This window comes from Pogoniulus pusillus, chromosome 15 (assembly GCF_015220805.1).
Source record: "Pogoniulus pusillus isolate bPogPus1 chromosome 15, bPogPus1.pri, whole genome shotgun sequence".
Lineage (NCBI taxonomy): Eukaryota > Metazoa > Chordata > Aves > Piciformes > Lybiidae > Pogoniulus > Pogoniulus pusillus.
Window position 1 is genome coordinate 18,951,404 of NC_087278.1, and position 16,394 is coordinate 18,967,797.

General features: G+C 47.6%; 1 long non-coding RNA gene across 1 annotated transcript in view; it reads left to right on the top strand.

Moving 5' to 3' along the window:
* The window catches only part of LOC135181581 (uncharacterized), a 137,109-nt gene extending 127,943 nt beyond the window's left edge, over positions 1-9,166 (top strand). Inside the window, exon 3 of the long non-coding RNA XR_010304938.1 lies at positions 9,101-9,166. This is a non-coding gene — a long non-coding RNA (uncharacterized LOC135181581). The remainder of the gene's footprint in view (positions 1-9,100) is intronic.
* Positions 9,167-16,394: the final 7,228 nt, after the last annotated feature.

Consider the following 16,394-nt stretch of genomic DNA (forward strand, 5'->3'; position numbering starts at 1 on the left):
AGGAAAATGCAGTTTTGTTCATCAAATGGTGCAGAAAATGACGTGACCAAAACAACCACAAAAATCTCTGTGTCGGGGATGAGAAATTATTGCTGTGGAGTTATTTGTCCTGTATCTCTGCAGCCAAAGGAAGGGACAGAAAGGGCCCCAAGGTTTGATTATTGTTTTCCTGATAAAAGTGTCCATGGGATAAAGGGAAGATTTCCACTCCCAAGCGGGGTCTGCAGTCCTTCTGGTGAGTGCGTAATCTCAACCGTCAAGAGACAAATCGCCTTTATCCGTGGAAACAGAAGGCCATGCTTGGGCTGCAGGGTAGGAGATTTAGGCAGAGAGAGGCTGACAGTCCTTTCCTCAGCGAACTGCTTGTGTTTTCCCTGCAATCCACTCAGACATATACTAATAGAATTTTAAAAGGTCTGTACACATCCGCCGGTGCTCCGATCGCATCCTGATAAGCGCCTCCTGGTGATTCTCAGATCTCTGTCTCAGGTGTGGGCCAGTGATTACTTCTAGCTGCCTGGCAGTACAAAGCACTAATCTGTCTTAAAATAAAGGCCCCAAAGAGTGAGAGGGGTAGCAAGCGGCGGATGGTGGTTGCACACGGCGGTACGCTTGCGAGGGCTTGCATCCAGGTGGCGTAGCGCAGGTATGCATTATTTATAGCCCTCTCTCTCTGTGATTACCTCCAGTTAACTTGAAGCCTTTTTAAAACAAAGCTTGCTCCAGCCCTGCTTGCCATTGGTGCGAGGCCCTCCTCAGTCCCCCTCTCCCCCACCAGCCTAAGCAGACAGAGAAGCCCTCGGTCTAATTAGCTGTCTTTAAGGCAGGACTAAGTGGGCTCAGTGGGGGGAAGAGGCTTTCTCGGACCCCTTCAAGCTTCTCCTCGGCGCTGGCAGCCGGAGCGCGCGCGGCCTCCAAGAGGCACTGCAAACTCACTGACATTATGTCCACGGGTTATCATTACCAGCTTTTCCTGAGAAACTTGATCGATCGCTCCCCACCACAATGATGCTTCAGGGCATCTCTCTCTCTGCTGGGGAGTGATTGACCATTGGGTATCATTAAAGAGGGGAGGCGAGGGGAGGGAGGGAGGGAAGGAGGGGAGGGGAGGCAGGCAAGGGGAAAGACGGAGATGGCTGCAGTAGCAGCCCTGACTTCAGCTCCTCCTTGCACACACCTCTCCCTCCTGGACGTAGCTGACCTTTCACTCAGGAGCCAGCTGGAGCAAGGAGAGATTTAATTGAATGGCTTCCTCAGATGTGTTTGGGGTTTGGGTGATGGAAGAGGAGGATACAGCATTGAAAAGAGAGAAGAGTGAAAAGAAAGGGGAGGGGGGGAAGGAAAAAAAAGAAAGAAAAAGCCAACAACTTTGGATGACCTTCAAAGGCTAATTGCTTGGCTCTTCCTAGCCCTTCACCAGCCTTCGACTCACATGGGGACCCTGGAGTTGGCAGCACCAGAGCCGTCCTTCCTCAGGCAGTGGCACCTCCACTGCGGCAGCCCTGCTGCCCTCATCACCCTCCCAGTGCAACTGATGTTGGATAAGCCAAAGCAGACACCTCTGCTCTGGCTGGGCGATGCCACACGGGCGGGAGAGAGTTATCCTAATTCCCCAGGCCTCCTCATTCAGCAGAGAAAGTTCTTGGGAGGGGTGGGGGAAGGAGCAAGTGTCACTCTGAAAGAATGCATAAATATGGGGAACTGTACGTAGACCTTTTCTCCTCTTCCTGACATCACTGTTTTGGTTATTTTGTGTTTCTTAAGTGCAAAAATGGCCAGTAAACCAAACCAGAGGAGGCCCCAAGCAGAAAAACCTGGACCCTATTCTGGCACCCTCTCTTTTCAAGTCATCTCCCATTTGCTCAGGTTTTGCTTCTTTGTTTGTCCCTGAGATGCTGCATCTCAGTGGTGCAGCCCACGTGCTGCCTCCTCCTCCTCCCCTACTTTCCTCCCCCTTCCACACACGTCCCCCTCAATCCAAGCTCCCCCCTTGCCATTTTAACATAACTAAAAAGGAAGGAACAGATCTCAGCTGAGTTAAATGGGTGACAAGGGAGATGGAAAGAAGGAAATTCATCCCTTCTTGTCTTTGAGAGCAATTTAATTAGGCCCAGGCCCCCTGTGAGCAGGTAAGGGAAAGGCTGAGGATTGGCTTGTCTGGGCTTCCTCTGAAGGCAAAAGCGGCCTTGGACACACATACAGAGGAAGGATTTTTAAAGGATCATGTAAGAAGATCAACAGATAAGCAGCTAATTTTGTGTACTTAGGGAGCAAATGAGTGCATGGACTCCCACTGGAATAGAGGGAGTGATGGGATGAGAGGAAGAAAAATGAGGAGGAAGCAAGGAGAGATCTTAAGGTATTTCGCCGCCGCCGATCGCCAGAATTAAAGATTTATGCTGCCTGCTGGAGCACTCTGGCCATGGCTCTCACAGTGCCCCTGCCTGTGCCCATAGATCTCTATACATCCACCTAGAGATATAGATTTTGCTTTATACAGCTCAGCTAGTCCACGAATTTTCATCAGGAAACCACTTTTAAACTAATTGGAGTCTGTGGAGAGGAAACCTCATTTTGGGTTCAAATGAATTCTCTGGAAGTGTCATTTGATTGGGGAAATATGACTGATCTGCCCGATTCCTTGATAAGAAATGAAATGAGCCGTTGTCCTTCAGGATATCAGAGGCTGGAAATGGGGGATTTTATGGTTAATGCCATCAGATAGAAGTGTCCTACTTTGAAAGGAGAAGTCCATCAGCCCCAGGGAAAGGCTGAAGCTTGAATTCCGCCTCGCGTTCCACTGCTGCGGTTACAGCTGGCACAGAGCAGTGATAGATTTTGTTGGTTTGGGGTTTTGTGTTTCTTTCTTTTATTATTATTATATTTTTTTTTCCCCCAATCAATAAGTACAAAATAAACAGCAGTAAATAACACAATTATTAATAACAAAAAAGGAGTTAATACTTCTCCAGCTCTTCATTTTAACTCATGTTTCTTTTCCCCTTAGTGATGTGGTCAGCGCCCACTGCAGAGGCAAAATTAACCTACGGTATTAGAACATCTTAGGGTTTAATTAATTCTGGGCTGATGAAAAGCTCAACAGGAGCCTGCAGTGGGAGTGCAGCCCAGACAGCAACCCTGTGCTGGGCTGCAGCAAGAGCAGTGTGGGCAGCAGGGCAAGGGAGAGGATTCTGCCCCTTGGATCTGCTCTCCTCAGACCTTTTCTGGAGTCTTGTGTGCAGTTCTGGAGCCCCCAACACAAGCAGGACATGGAACTGTTGGAGCCAATCTAGAGGAGACCTGTAGCAGCTCTGCTCTGAGGCCAGGCTGAGAGAATTGGGGCTCTGCAGCCTGAAGAAGAGAAGGCCTGGAGGAGACCTTGGAGTGGCCTTCCAGGTTCTGAAGGGGGCTACAGGAGGGCTGAGAAGGGACTATTGACAAGGTCTTGTAATGACAGGATGAGGAGGAATGGGTTTGAACTGGCAGAGGGGAGATTGAAGCTGGATGTTAGGAAGAAGTTGTTTGCAGTGAGGGTGGTGAGACACTGGCACAGGTTGCCCAGGGAGGTCATGGAGCACAGAATCACCCAATGTGATCAAAGATCACAAAGATCACATTGGGTGATTCTGTGCTCCACGACCTCCTTGGAGGTGTTCAAGGCCAGGTTGGATGAGGCATTAAGCAACCTGTTCTAGTGGGAGCTGTCTCTGCCTATGTTGGGGGGCTGGAACTGGCCAAGCTCTGAGCTCCCTTCCAACCTAAACCCTTCTAAAAATAAAAGCTAAAAAAGCATTCCAATTAGCTCACCTACTCACACAGAGTAAACCTGTATTTGGGAATGACTGACTGCTGGCTGCAACACAAACCTGTTCTCCTGGGGGTCAGTGTACACTGTTACCTCCATTTTTCATGTGGGGAAGCTGAGAGAGACAAGATATGTGACATCCCCAAAGCCACAAAAGGAATTAGCCAGAGAGACAAGAAAGTCCCTCAAAGTCTTTGCTGCAGGGCAGTCACTATCAGTTAGTTTATCTTTTTTCATAGCAGCACATATGCAAATGGAAATGCAGTCCTAGGGATGGAAAAAGGAGATCAGGGATGAGAGAAAAGACAGAGGGAAAGCCAAATAAGTGGACGTAAATGATCAAAAAAACCTGATTCAACCTTATATGCCATTTTCAAACAAAGAACTAATCAGGAGGAACCTGAGTGGCACTTGCAACAACTTTGGGTAAAAGGTTCTTTTACAGGAAGATTGTTTTCAGAGATAGCCTGGCTCAGGAGCAGTGTGGCCAGCAGGACCAGGGAGGTTCTTCTGCGCCTGGGCTCAGCACTGCTCAGGCCACACCTGGAGTGCTGTGTCCAGTTCTGGGCCCCTCAATTCAAGAGAGATATTGAGGTGCTGGAAGGTGTTTGGAGAAGGGCATCAAGGCTGGGGAAGGGCCTGGAGCACAGCCCTGTGAGGAGAGGCTGAGGGAGCTGGGGGGGTGCAGCCTGCAGCAGAGGAGGCTCAGGGCAGAGCACATTGCTGCCTGCAGTTCCCTGAAGGGAGGCTGTAGCCAGGTGTGGTTGGACTCTTCTGCCAGGCAGACAGGGACAGAAGAAGGGGACACAGTGTGAAGTTGTGCCAGGGCAGGTTCAGGCTGGATGTTCTGAGGAAGTTGTTGTCAGAGAGAGTGATTGGCATTGGAATGGGCTGCCCAGGGAGGTGGTGGAGTGGCTGTGGCTGGAGGTGTTGAATCCAAGCCTGGCTGGGGCACTTAGTGCCATGGTCTGGTTGATTGGCCAGGGCTGGGTGCTAGGTTGGTCTGGCTGAGCTTGGGGCTTTCTTCCAACCCATTTAATTCTATGATTCTATGATTAGCCATCTACAAAACTTTAATGTGAATTTTCAGGCACTGAAACATGGACTTTTAGCTCTAGCCTGTCTGCCCCCCTACCCATAAGGGGAGCCTTACATACTCAACATTCTGCACTCAAAGAGTACAACCAAACTTCTATTGTCCTTGCTAGTATTATGAAGTCTTTACAGAACAACAACTCCTTTATGGTGTGTCAAATCAGGAGAGAAGGTCTGATGTTACCACAAGTTTCCCCTTAACTTCAGGATGCTGCATCAGAAAAAAAACGGGCCAAAAGGAGGAATGAGAAACAAGGAAAGTGCAGAAATTCCTATTCCAGAGCCAGGAAGTCTTTAAGGAGCAGCTAGACTACATGTCTCAGGGGTTTATTTTACCAATGCAGCATCTTGTTAGTGCAAAAATTACAAATTCCTTTACTGACACTTCTAAACTGGTTTCTCTCTGTACAAATTCACTTCTCAATTAGTGGCTAGACAGGCTGTTTCTTAAATGCACAGAAAGGGAGCAGCAAGATGATATAGTAGCCTAACCTTTTCCCTGTTAAATGGAAACAAATGGGCCTTTCTGTGATGCATCACTGATTATCCTTACTGCCTCTTTGTGTTTCAAAATAATGGCATGCTAAAGCTTTGCCAGGACTCTTGCAGGTATCTGCTAGAAACACTGGTGGAGAGCAGACAGGAAGAAATGGACCTGGGGGTACTGGTAGAGAGTAGCTGAAGATGAGGCAGCAGTGTGCCCAGGTGGGCAGCAGAGCCAATGGCATCCTGGTCTGGCTCAGGAGCAGGACAAGGGAGGTTATTCTGCCCCTGTGAGATGTTGAGGTGCTGGAAGGTGTCCAGAGAAGGGTGACAAAGCAGGTGAGAGGCCTGGAACACAAACCTTATGAGGAGAAACTGAGGGAGCTGGGGTTGTTTAGCTTGGAGAAGAGAAGGCTCAGAGGTGACCTCATTGCTGTCTACAACTACCTGAAGGGAGGCTGTAGCCAGGTGGGCTTGGGCTCTTCTCCCAGACAACCAGCACCAGAACAAGGGGCAGTCTCAAGTTGTGCCAGGGGAGGTCTAGGCTGGATGTTAGGGGGAAGTTGTTGTCAGAGAGAGTGATTGGCATTGGAATGGGCTGCCCAGGGAGGTGGTGGAGTCACCATCCCTGGAGATGTTGAAGCCAAGCCTGGCTGGGGCACTTAGTGCCATGGTCTGGTTGATTGGCCAGGGCTGGGTGCTAGGTTGGGCTGGCTGAGCTTGGAGGTCTTTTCCGACCTGCTTGATTCTATGATGATTCTATGATGGTTTTACTCCACACACAACTGCACTCAGTGTGTACCTCATCTTTTGCATCTTCTTATCATCCGTAGCTCCCCAAAACATGCCAACAGGTATGGATGAGAGAGGACTCAATAGTGGCCAATAGGATCCTGAGAATGCTGCTTAAAGAGAAGGTCTCTGTCTCCAGAACATTACTCTGCCCTGCCTAGGCTCTCTGTGAGGCCTGGTGTGCTTCAAGTTGTCCTGTATGAGAGTGATGTCAGGAGCTGCTTTTTTGCAACCACCTAGAGACAGCAGGTGTAAAACACAGTGTGGTAACTTCTCTCCTGGTCAGTGGTTTAAGAGTACTGCATGTGCAGATTTTGCTCTGCTTTCCTTTCTCCTACTAGTTTTCAGTGGTATGAATTTTCCTGCCCAGAAGAAAAACACTTCAGTCTTTCTCAGTCAGGATGGAATCATATTGCAATACATGGCTCTGAAACTCAGGCATAAGTATTACAGATGGAAAAGAGTTATTAGGTCATCTGGACTTGTGAAGGATTGTTCCCTGCAGCGTGTTCCTCGGTCCTAAAACTAGTCTAGTTTTAACTGACACAGGCAGTGGGCCTTCCATCACATTCCTTGGGAGACTGTTCCACTGCCTGAGCTCAGAATTAAGAAATATTTCCTGATACTCATCCAAAATTTCCATTGCTTAATGTTGTCTAGCATCACCGAGACACTACTCTTTATGCTGCATCCTGCATCCTAAGGCACAAGCTCCCACTGCCTTTCCCCACCAAGACAGCCCTGCTTTCATTCTGCTGGGTGAATCAAGGTGCATGATATACAGGGCTCTCTGAGCACCACACATCTGTTTTGTACAGCAACTGCTGAATGGAGAGCAGGCCAAAAAGAATTGCAATGATGGAGGCTTCCATGTACAAAAACCTATTGGTTAGAGATAGAGGAGCAGAAGAGGAGAATGCATAACTCAGTCTCAGATTGCACCCTCAAGAAATCATATTGAGATTCCCAACAGGCAAGCACCTTGACAAATCCCTGCTAGTTTGATGAAAGCAGTTTGCAAAAGTATCATAAGAGCACAAAGTGGATAAGATAGCAGATAGATCAATTTCTTTCTCTACACTTGCACAGTGCACTGTTTACCTAGAGGTAGAATAATGTCCTACTGCATGTGGTATCAATTAGAATGATTAAAACATAGCTAAGAGTCTGAGGGAGTGGGGGGGAATACATAGGAGATATAATGGTGCCAGCAGCACTTACAATCATACACTGACTAAATGAGTAAACAGTTTACTTCTGCAGATCCCTGTGGAGCAGGTAAGCATTATTCCTAGGTGGGAGACACAGGGGCTTATCCTGAGGAGTGCTGAGTGGATTGCTTCCCAAGTCCTTAGGAAAGACTGAAAGTATATGCTGGTTTAAGGCCACGGTGTGATAACATCCTGCAGCCAGTCTTAGTTCTTCTCCATAGCCAGGCCAAAACTCTTTGTGACCACACCACACAAAGAGTGATAACATCCTGCAGCCAGTCTTAGTTCTTCTCCATAGCCAGGCCAAAACTCTTTGTGACCACACCACACAAAGAGTGATAACATCCTGCAGCCAGTCTTAGTTCTTCTCCATAGCCAGGCCAAAACTCTTTGTGACCACACCACACAAAGAGTGATAACATCCTGCAGCCAGTCTTAGTTCTTCTCCATAGCCAGGCCATAACTCTTTGTGACCACACCACACAAAGAGTGATAACATCCTGCAGCCAGTCTTAGTTCTTCTCCATAGCCAGGCCAAAAATCTTTGTGATGCAAAAAGCACTGCTTGATCTCCCAGGAAACCTTCTGTGCTAGTTTGAGCCCAATTGGGATATTTTGGTGAGAAGAACCAGATGCTAGGCTGTGAAAAGGGGACAATGCTGATGTCTGCTGCACTCAGAGGCTTGCTGAGATGTACAAGAACATAAATATAGATAAGGGAGCCTCTCTCTGGACTTATTGGGCTCCACTTCTCTCTCTAACCTGCCTGACTAATCCTCCTGCTTCCTAACCCACTCTGACTGACCCTCCAAACTACCTTAAGTGCAAGGCAAAGTCTGGGGTAAGGTAGAGGGGTAGGAGGAAGGTGGAAGGGTGGTTGGGAGCCCCCATGGGGACTCTGGCTTCTGGGAGGGCTGCTATGTTTCTGTAGTACTTTTTAACTTGTCTGTTTCTGTCTATATTGCAACTGTCTGCTTGTATCTTGTGCTAAGCTGTGAATATAAAGCTCCATTCAATTTCCAGCTCTGCTGAGCCTAGTCTGGGGGATTTTCCCAAGTGTGTGTGGGGGGCAGAGTACGCCCAAACCATCACATCTTCACACTTCAGAGATGTTCACTAAATCCCCCACAACAACCAGCCCTGAAATGGCTGTGCAATACCACTGGAGACACAAATATTGCACACATTGACAATGATGAAACATACAGAGAGAGGGATGAGATGGAAAGGGTGAAGTATGGATCTCAAACTGAAAGACAGCCTCTGGAACCTCGCCTTCTCCTTGCTGGACCTGTTAAATCTGCAGTTAGTGATGGCTTCAGGGAGGACAGAGCACCTTAGCATGTGTCCCTGTCAAGATCAATAGAGCAAGGGATTGAATACTCCCATTTGGATGCCTGGAGCAACTTGTGACCAAACCAGAGGAAAAAAAAATAAGGAGGGAAAAAAAAATGCATTTAACTTATCTTATAAAGAACATATTTCCCAAAATCTAATCTTCTAAAGATCTGAGTAGCTTCAGGGTTTTGTTTATATTTTTCATTTAGGAGTCTCCCTTGGGTCTTTTCTTTGCCAGGAGCACAGTGGGCAAAATCAGGATCTTTGGCTTCCCCAACGTGCTCCAGAACTCCATGGATAATTTAAGCTTTCCTCCTGCAGTAAAACAGAAAGTTCATAAAAATAAATAGAGTAATACTTTGCTCTCCTTCCACAGGAGGCCTGTGCTGCACAAAGGCTGCTCAGTGGAGCCCCTCAGAGAAGGAGGTAGATGTGGTTTCCCCTTCTCACATCGGTGAAATGGAAAGAGAGAGAGGATATGTCAAGACCACCCAAGTCACTGAGGACCCTTCTTCAAGGTAATAATTTTGAGGTTTGGAAGTCATGAGTGATTCACATTTCTGTGACATGTCACTTTGGCCTTGGCAGGCTTGTTCTGCACTGCATGGTGGGGAGGAGTGAAGAGAATAGAATAGATGCAATACAGTACAATCCAATCCAATACAATCAACCATATAACCAGGTTGTGACCTCTGGTCCTTAACTCTTCTTGCTCGATGGTCACTGGTGGACATCACAGACTCAAGCAGGTTTGGAAGTCATGAGTGATTCACATTTGTGTGACATGTCACTTTGGCCTTGGCAGGCTTAAAGCACTAATGCCTACATCTAAGTGTGTGAGGGCTTTGACACAATATGCCAACCTCTCAGTGCTGCATGCCACTTGCAGAGCAGAGATAAACAGGTGTGTGCCTAGACCTCCCCTGGCACAACTTGAGCTGAACTCCTGAAACCTGAACTCCTGCTGGTGACACCAGGCTTGGAGCCAGGTATTGATCTGCAGATGCTTCCTGTTTCTTCCCATATTATTCCCTGCAACTGGAGGGATAGAGAACACTACTTGTCCTCTTGATCCCTTAACCAGCCATTCCAAGGCCCTGAAGTCTCTCTTGACTGTCCTCAGAATTCTTGTTGCAATTTTCTTGCTGCCTACCTGAAAAATCAATGATAGATAATAATCCAAAGGCCATGATAGGTTAGGAGGTTTTCTTGCACATCTTTAACCTGGGCCCTAGGGAGGCAGCAGCCATCCCTAAGAAGTCAGCCTGGTCTGCATATCGAGCCTCCTACTCCCTTCAGAAAAGAGACTCACCTATGACAATGAGCCATGGGGCTTTTTCTGTCTTTCTGGAAGTAGTTCTGATGCAGAGCATGAGCCAGCTAAACCTCAGGGACACTCCCAAGCCAGACAAACCACTATCCTCGTTACTGTCAGGCTTCGCTCTCAAAACCTTGTACCTGTTGTGCAAGGGCACTGAGGAAGGTTGCTGAGGGGATACACCTGCTGCACCAGGCAGGAGCTTGTCACCATGGCCCTCCCGTCCTTCAGGTCACTATGTGCCATCAGGTGGAGAGGGGATGCTCTGTATTATGTGCCCTGCCTGCCTGTTGGGTCTGCCTCTGAAGTCCAAGGAAAGAAGCAATTCAGAAATGCAACGAATTCCACCCTTAGCTGGATGGGGCAGTTAGAGTGTGGGGATTCATGTCACCGGAGGTGCCTCCACACCGACTGCAAACAGCACCTGGAGGGGTGATCCCTTCAAACACAGATTGAGACTTGTTCTCAGAGCTGTCAGTTCCAGATTCTTTTGAGGAAGGTAGGAACAACAGAGATGACAGACTGAGGTGTCTGGGTTGCCATTTTCCTTTCCCTCCCCATTTTCATTCAGTGGAGGAGCTGACACAGTGCAAAGTCCCTTTTGTTCTAAATAATTGTGTCTCTTGCTAAGGAAATCTGACTTTAATGCTGTACCTTTAACCTGTTTCTCTCACTGCTTCTGGCTGCTGCTCTGATTAGCTCCCCATTTTCCCTCTTAGCACTAAGTCTTTGCTTTTCCTTTCCAGTCTGCTCTCCAAGTCCTTCCTTCTCCTAACTGTCCCCCCACCACTTCTTGAATGGCACTCACTATTTGTTTTCAGCACCCAGCACACAGAGCTGTCCCTCTCCTCAATTCCAATTCTACATCCATACCTCAATCAATGAGATATTTGTTGTTGTGCTATCAAGAGACTACTGTGATCATGGAGGTTGAATTACAGAATCAGAGCGTCTTAGGGATTGGAAGAGACCTCTGGAGATCTTTGGGTCCAACCCCTCTACCAGAGCAGGACCAGGTTGCACAGGAGCACATCCAGATAGGGCTTAAAAGTCTCCAGAGGAAGAGACTCCATAACCTCTCTGGGGAGCCTGTGCCAGTGCTCTGGGACCCTTACAGTAAAGAAAGTCTTCTTCAGGTTGAGGTGGAACTTCCTGTGCTGTAGTTCACATCCACTGTCCCTTGTCCTGTGACAAAACACGAGTGAGAAGAGGCTGTCCCTTCCTTCCTGATGTCCATGTATTGGATCAAAATAAGCCAAAACACAAAGGTCAGTGGAAGCAGACATCTGTATGCTTCTATGTCCTGCTGAAAAGAGTTCTAATGTGGAATGGTTAAGGGGAAACCTTGTAGGCAGCAATGAGCTCTGCCCTGAGCCTCCTCTTCTGCAGGCTGCACACCCCCAGCTCCCTCAGCCTCTCCTCACAGGGCTGTGCTCCAGGACCCTCACAGCTTTGTCGCCCTCCTGTGGACACCTTCCAGTACTTCAACATCTCTCTTGAATGGAGGAGCCCAGACCTGGACACAGCACTCAAGGTGTGTCCTGAGCAGTGCTGAGCACAGGGGCAGAAGAACCTCTCTTATTATTAGCCTGTTGTAACTTCTGATCAGACTCATACCAACTCTTGCCACGTACACTGTGCCCCAGAACAGGGCTCCTGTGTGTTGCCCATGTAGGAAATTTTTGGTACATCCAAGATAGACATCTACTTTCTAGATGTCTAAAGTTAAGTGATAGAAAGCTGGAAGGCCACAAGAAGGTCACCTTGGAGCCTCCTCTTCTCCAGCCTGTACAACCCCAACTCTTTTAGTCTGTGCTCACAGCAGAGCTGCTTCAGCCCAAATCTACATTTGACCTAGGTAGCTCCACTATCAGTTGCATTACCATGTAAAGAGCCTGCACGTTTAAAGAAATAGATAAACCAACTTTCTCTGGCTGTAAGTTGCTGAGGATGATTTGTTTTCTGCCTTGCTGTCTGGGGCACATGCACAGCGCAGTGTTTCACTGCTCTCAACACCATATTGCATGCAGGGTGGAATTCAAGATGACAGCAGAGTGGCTTGCATGGAGGAAATGCTGGCTGGACTGGACTGCAGCATCTGTGGCTTCTCCTTATTGCTGGATCAGTGATGCCTTTTTAGCTTTTGTATTTATTTTTTTAAGGGAGAGATTGTATTTGTTATGTAACTTGCTGTGGGTTTTTGGTCAAGCAATGAGGCTGTCATTTAGTAGAAATATTGAAGTGGGAAGGCAGGCAAACATCCAAGCAATATTAGCTCTGAAGTGCTGGGTAATTGTAGAGGGCCCTGGGCAAAAACAAAACATAGATGTGCAGTAGTCATAGCACATCTTGTCTTAACTTGTCTTTGTTAGTGTAAGTGAAAAGGTTAATGCTGTTCAATTCCGTCAAGACAGAATGAGGCACTGTGCTACCTTCCAAACCTAAACCTACCCACAGTGCAACTGATGTGACTCCTTAAAGAGCCACAGTATTTGCAAGTTACCCTAGGGAGTGACACACAGGCACACATACACATATATTTAATTGTAATATTGTTTTAGATATATATAAAACATGAGCTCTCTGAGGAGAGGCTGGGGGTGTGCAGCCTGCAGAAGAGGAGGCTCAGGGCAGAGCTCATGGCTGCTGCCACAACCTGAAGGGAGGCTGTAGCCAGGAGGGGTTGGGCTCTGCTGCCAGCAAGCAGCAACAGAAGAAGGGGACACAGTGTGAAGTTGTGGCAGGGGAGGTCTAGGCTGGATGTTAGGAGGAAGTTGTTGACAGAGAGAGTGATTGGCATTGGAATGGGCTGCCCAGAGAGGTGGTGGAGTCACCATCCCTGAGGTGTTGAAGCAAAGCCTGTCTGGGGCATTTAGTATCATGGTCTGGTTGATTGGCCAGGGCTGGGTGCTAGGTTGGGCTGGCTGAGCTTGGAGGTCTCTTCCAACCTTGTTGGTTCTCTTATTCTCTGATTCTGTGATAAGGGCTACTGAGTGCAGTAGCCATTTCACAGCCTATCATCTAATTTCTCTCATTAAAATATTCCAGTTTGACTCAAACTAGCACACTGGGGTTGATTATTTAGAGAGTGGTCAATCTAAAGGGCCAGGTCTGGCCACTTTGGAGATCCCAGCATGTTGAACTATTGCAGTGCCGCCGACTTAAAACTCTGCACTTGAACAACAGTGTTTATACCAACTGCAGACTCCAGCAGTCAAGCCCCACACACAAACACTTGATTAATCTTCCCTTGGCTTCTCCACATCTGGTGCCCACAAACAGTGCCTCATGTGACAGGCACGAATAAGAGGTCAATGTGAAATCATAGCCTGGGTTCACTGCTGCTGACTCCAGAGCTGGAAGCATGGCCCAGCCACAGGCATAGCTTGATTGCACAGGATGATTGTGGCAGTGAATCTGCATAATGCTTCTGGCTCCATTCCCAAAACCACCCCTTGTGCCAGCTCGTACAGGGCTGGCAGGGGATTACTCCAAGGGGCACAGGCAGTACAGAATGCCCCTGTACTGCTTCTGCTGTGATGGCTCCCTTAAGGCATCAGGTCTTGCAGACTCCAGACCAAAGTTTTCTACCACCATCTATGACTAAAAGTTCCTTATTCTTGTTATCCCCACTCTAAGCTTGATATCAGGGGATTTCAGTTTTCAACATCTGAAAACAGGATTCTACCAAGAAGCAGACCCAAAGCTGCAGGTATCTTTCCCATATTGCTAAGGATTAAAAGAGATTAAAGATTCTGTCATACACCAGCAGTACATCTATTCTGCCACCATCAGCCCCCAAAATACCATCCACTATTTCACAATCACTCATTCTGAGATGACCAGCTTTACAACTGGGCATCAGAGTCCCAGGAATGGTTTCACGCCCAGACAGCAACCCTGTGCTGGGCTGCAGCAGGAGCAGTGTGGGCAGCAGGGCAAGGGAGGGGATTCTGCCCCTTGGCTCTGCTTTGCTCAGACTTCACCTGCAGTTCTGGGTGCAGTTCTGGAGCCCCCAGCACAAGAAAGACATGGAACTATTTGAACCAGTCCAGAGTAGGCCACAAAGATACTGAGAGGGCTGCAGCAGCTCTGCTCTGAGGAAAGGCTGAGAGAATTTGGGCTCTCCAGCCTGGAAAGGAGGAGGCTTTGAGAAGACCTTGGAGTCTCTTTCCAGTATCTGAAGGGGACTACAGGAAGGCTGAGAAGGGACTCCTGACAAGGTCTTGTAATGACAGGATGAGGAGGAATGGGTTTAAAGTGGCAGAGGGGAGATTGAAAGTGGATGTTAAGAAAGGGTTCTTTGCAGTGAGGGTGGTGAGACACTGGCACAGGTTGCCCAGGGAGGTTGTGGAGCACAGCCTGTCCTCATAGCAGAGCTTCTGCAGCCCTCTCAGCATCTCTGTGGCCTCATCTGATTGAAGCAAACCAAAGCATCTGGGCTGCTGCAGCCCTCTGAGCATCTCCATAGCCTCATCTGGTTGAAGCAAACCAAAGCATCTGGGCTGCTGCAGCGTTCTCAGCATCTTCGTGGCCCTCCTCTAATTGAAGCAAACCAAAACTGGAATGCCTGAAGAGGTACCTCCCAGGCTTCCACCTCCTTTGCTTAAAGAGAAAATCTGTCCTCCTGTTTGCTGTTGATGTCTTTCCAAACCAACTTTAATTTCTGCTGCTCTTTAATACATGTCAGAGCACTTGACAGCACTCACCATCTCTATTAATCAAAGCCTCAGGAGCTGCCGCGGTCTGAGCGGGAGTAAGATTCAAACCTCCCCCTTCCTTCCCTTCAAAAGCCAAAAAAAAAAGAAGAAGAAAAAAGAGAAAAGAAAATACCAAAAAAAAGGGGAGGGGAAAGAAAAAAAGGAAAAATAAACCCCAACACCCCCCCCCAAAATAAAGCTGGTGGTAGTTTGCCTGACAACAGGGTAAACAGATTATTGTGTTATTGCTGGCTGATTGCCGGAGTTATTTTGGAGTTCCATAATTCGTTTAAAGAGATTTTTGACATTTATGAAATGACTTCTATAATCAACTGACAGTGCAATATCCTATAATTGTTCAATTAAAAATGACTACTAGTGCATTCATTTATTAGCAGAATCAGATAATTGTCTTGCCACTAAAGAGTACTTCACACTTTGCGCGTCAAATGAAAATGTTTGAGTATAAATCTGTGGCACAGCAGCCAAGGTCCTCAGGAGTTTTCAAGTGAAAGTGTAATTATTACAGGCCTCTGAAGTAAATATGGTTTCGTGTGTTGATCTTTAAATGGATTGCATGTGCCTTGCAAGGCATGCTTCTGCACAAGCTCTCACGTCTGGCAAGATGGACACAAGCAGATTCTTAGGGGCAGGTGAAACTCCTGCAGTTTAAAGCAAGGTCAGCTTAAAAACTGGCACCTACATCAGGGACCTGATCTTGCTACCCTCCACTCCTGTCCCTGGAAGGGCATTGTTCTACTGAAGGAGGGCAGCAGAGGGTGGGTGCATCAGTATTGCATGGGAATATGGACATACATGTAGTTTACACAGCCCCATCCACAACTGGGCTGGTAAATCAGAGTTGCAAGGGAATATGGCTAGTTGATTGGATAGGGCGGGGTGATAGGTTGGACTGGATGATCTTGGAGGTCTCTTCCAACCTGGTTGATTCTATGATTCTGTGATTCTATGGGCACACAAACTACACAGCCCAGTCACAACTGCACAGATAAATCAGAGTTGCATGGCACTATGGACACACAAACTACACAGCCCAGTCACAACTGGGCAGGTAAATCAGTGTTGCATGGCAACATGGACTCACAAACTACACAGCCCAGTCACAACTGCACAGATAAATCAGTGTTGCATGGCAATATGGACACACAAACTACACAGCCCAGTCACAACTGCACAGGTAAATCAGTGTTGCATGGCAACATGGACTCACAAACTACACAGCCCAGTCACAACTGCACAGGTAAATCAGTGTTGCATGGCACTATGGACACACAAACTACACAGCCCAGTCACAACTGGGCAGGTAAATCAGAGTTGCATGGCAACATGGACACACAAACTACACAGCCCAGTCACAACTGCACTCACAGCCTGTGCTCCTTCTCCATGAGATATGTGGTGCTTTTGTGATATATTTGAAGTTCACTTGAGGTCAGTCAGCATCTTGAAACAATTTCAGAATAGAGATTTCCTCTTTCAAAGTCAACATTTTAGCTTGCATTATCCAAACCATCTGCTAAGCAAAAATCACAGATCAATTTTTCATTTAATAACAACGAAAAAAAAAGAGCTCTGCAGGTCCAGGAGGTAGAGATCATATGGAAAACAATGCAAGCAAATCAGTGCAAGGC